Source organism: Morone saxatilis, unplaced genomic scaffold, assembly GCF_004916995.1.
Source record: "Morone saxatilis isolate NCDOM2014 unplaced genomic scaffold, NCSU_SB_2.0 Contig7, whole genome shotgun sequence".
NCBI lineage: Eukaryota > Metazoa > Chordata > Actinopteri > Moronidae > Morone > Morone saxatilis.
In genome coordinates this window covers 22,781,743-22,784,998 of record NW_023340246.1, presented here as the reverse complement: position 1 = coordinate 22,784,998, position 3,256 = coordinate 22,781,743, and positions in this window count along the sequence as shown.

Genomic DNA, 3,256 nt, shown 5'->3' with positions numbered 1-3,256 from the left:
ATCCTGTGACCTCACGGCGAGGAGAGCACTGAGGGTCCGACCAGGAGCCGCCTTCAACCGTCTGAACCATCAGAGTTTACAGTCAGTCCCTCCAGGAAGCTGCGACAGAAACATGATCAATACGTTTTATTCTCACTGGAACAAACTTCAGTGTTTCATGAAATTTACAGAAATTAACTTTTCTTCTTTTAATTATTATTAAATTATTAAAACCTTTAAAACATGAATCAGTTTATTAGAAAAGATAAAAACTGAAATTAATTCTGGGTTAAAGCTCTGATTTGTTGTTAAAACAGTGAAATATGATAATGTGACATTAGAAGGTTGAAGAAGCGGCTGCTGGCGGACTGTTATTGATTATTGATCAGTAGTTTGATGCTGTAGTCGGCAGATGTTCGTCGTTGTGTAGAAACTTTATTAGAACTAGAAGCTGCTGCATGTTGTGATGTGACTAATGCCTCCAGAAACCAACACTTCAGTATTATTATTATTATTATTATTATTATTGGTTCAATATTAGAGTCTTTAATGCTGTAAACTTGTATGCAGGTGTGAACTGAAGGTGCACTGAGATCAGAGGATCAGGAGCTGCAGATGTTTATGAATTATCGTCTCTAAAGAGGAAAAAAATATCTGATTTAAAAAGATTAAATTAAACATTTGATATTTAGGAACCACTGATGATATTGAATTAAAACTCCAGTAAGGACGGGTGGATGTTAATTATTTTAATTCTCTGACAAACATTCTCACATTTTATTGTGAAATCTGTTTGGACTGAACAACAAAATGTAAAACTGAAACTTAAAAAGTTTATAATCTGATGAGACGGAGCTGCAAACGTTTCAATAAAACATTATAAAAGATAAAGAGTTAAAGAACAAACATTTATGATGTTTTAAATTAGGACACGATGTACAAACATCATACTGCTTTTATTCTGACAGACACGATTACTGGGAACTACTTTATAATACTGTTTGTCACATTTTAACTTTATTAAACACATTGAACTGATCCAGACTGTAGTCAGTAATACTTGGATTCATTAATTAATGTGCAGCTGTAATAAAAACTACAACAACAGTAGATTTTACTTAGAGTTCTGGTACTGACTGATTGATCTGGGCTGAAATAAGAGTTTCTGTTCACTCTTTGTAAACCTGTGTGGAGTCAGTTCCCCGTAAAACCTGTGCTGGATCCAAGTTCCCCGTAAACCCTGTTGTGGAAGTCAGAAATGTCCCCGTAAACCTGTGTGCTGAGGTCAGTGTCCCCGTGAAACCTGTATGTGGAGGTCAGTGTTCCCCGTGAACCTGTGTGGAGTCAGTGTCCCTGTAAATCTGTTTGTGAACGTGCAGAAACAATGTGTAAACTATTTGTAGGTTTCCAACAACAGACTTTAAAGTGAATCACAAACTAATAATTATTTGAGTTTTAAATCATAAACTCTGTTGTTGTTGTGGAGGCTGCTGCACTTTCTCACACACTGAACTGTTATTGATGGAGGCAGATCAATCAATAAAATCAATCAATAAATCAGATCCAGTAAAATAAACTGACTGAATAATTAAAAGACTGAATTGATTCAGTAAAACATTTAAATGTGTTGGTGACAGAAACAAGATGTTAATGTGATTATGAATCTAATTAGACTCAGTTTGTAAACAAAAACAATTAAATTAAATGAAGTCTTAGAATAAGTTCAGTGTGTTGGAAACGTCAGTGTTCAGTATTAACTCGCATCCGTTTACAGTGTTTCTGTTTATGTGACAACAAACTAATCTGTGATCGTGTTTCTGCGTCAAAAAGAAAATTAATTAGCAACTTTTTTTAATTTATTCATGTTTCAGGTGAGAATTTGCTGCTTTTTCTGTCAGTAAACTGAATATTTTGCTGTTTAAACTGTTGGACAGAATATTGAAAGACAGAATGGACTCGAGGTTTCAGAGATTAATTGAGAAAATAATCAGCTGATTAATCAATAATTAAAGTATTCGTTAGTTGAAGCTGAAGTTAAATATTAATGAATATTAACGACTGACTCCTGCTGGTTTGTTCCTATAATCTAAAATTGGACAGTCAGAAGAAATGAGCAGATATTGATTGTTAAACAGAATATAAATATATGAGTATTATTATTATAATGTTTTCGTGTCGTCTGCATGTTTTACAGTTTGTGTCTCAGTGCTCTCAACTCAACTTTAATGTTGTGAACTAAAAGAAATAAAACCTGGATGTTGAACGTTGAAGCTGTCTGATGTTTTTAATCTGATCACTTTTATTAGTTTCTTGATTTTAATACAGTCGTTAGTTTGAATTAAAGTATATTAAAGTACATTATATTCTGGTAATGAACCACAGACAATATTATTAAACAACAGGGGATTAAAACTTAATTGTGTCAATATCAGAATTATCAGCTGTATAATCAATAAAACTAAAATTATTTGTTAAAGAATAAAAACTGAGAGAAAATGTTCAGTTTTCACCACCAGGAGGCGACATTGGTTCACAATGTGAGACTCAAACACTGATTATAAATCACATAATACACATATAAATATAAATATACCTTTATATTTATATTATATTATATTTATATTATATTTATATTCAACAGTGGATTTTAGAGTCAGTCTGTTTTTGTGTTTCCTGTTTGTTTAGATCTAACTGTACTGTCACATTATCTCTTCCTATATTTTTTATCAATAGATAACAATAATCAATACTCCATCACATTTATGTGATAGCTGCATTAAATAATTTAATCTGTTACGTAACTGATCAATAATAATCCTACACTGTTAAACAACAAACATATTTCTTAAATAAAGAAGTTACATTTACAGTTTAATAACACACATAACACATTAATTATTGATCTCAGGCTTCCTCTAGTATTGATCACTACAAAATAAAATACTTATTTTTAGTTTCCTTCAAATCATTTGTAGTTTTTTTGTCAGTTTGAACGTAAAATAATTCTTAAACTGCTTCATAAACTCAGCTGTTCTTATCGTCCTGATCAATAATTGACTGCAGATCAATAAATAAATCCTCATATTTCATCTTTACAAACAGTTTATTTTATTAATTGTATAAAAGTTTACAGTCTTGGTGTTTTTACAGGACGAACAACAATAAAATTAAACTTTAACAACAACAAACACTTCCTGTCCTGTCACAATAAAGCTCCTCTAAGACAAAGGAAGTGCTTTGTTTTCAGAATAAGGGGTGAGGATGAGGATGAGGATGA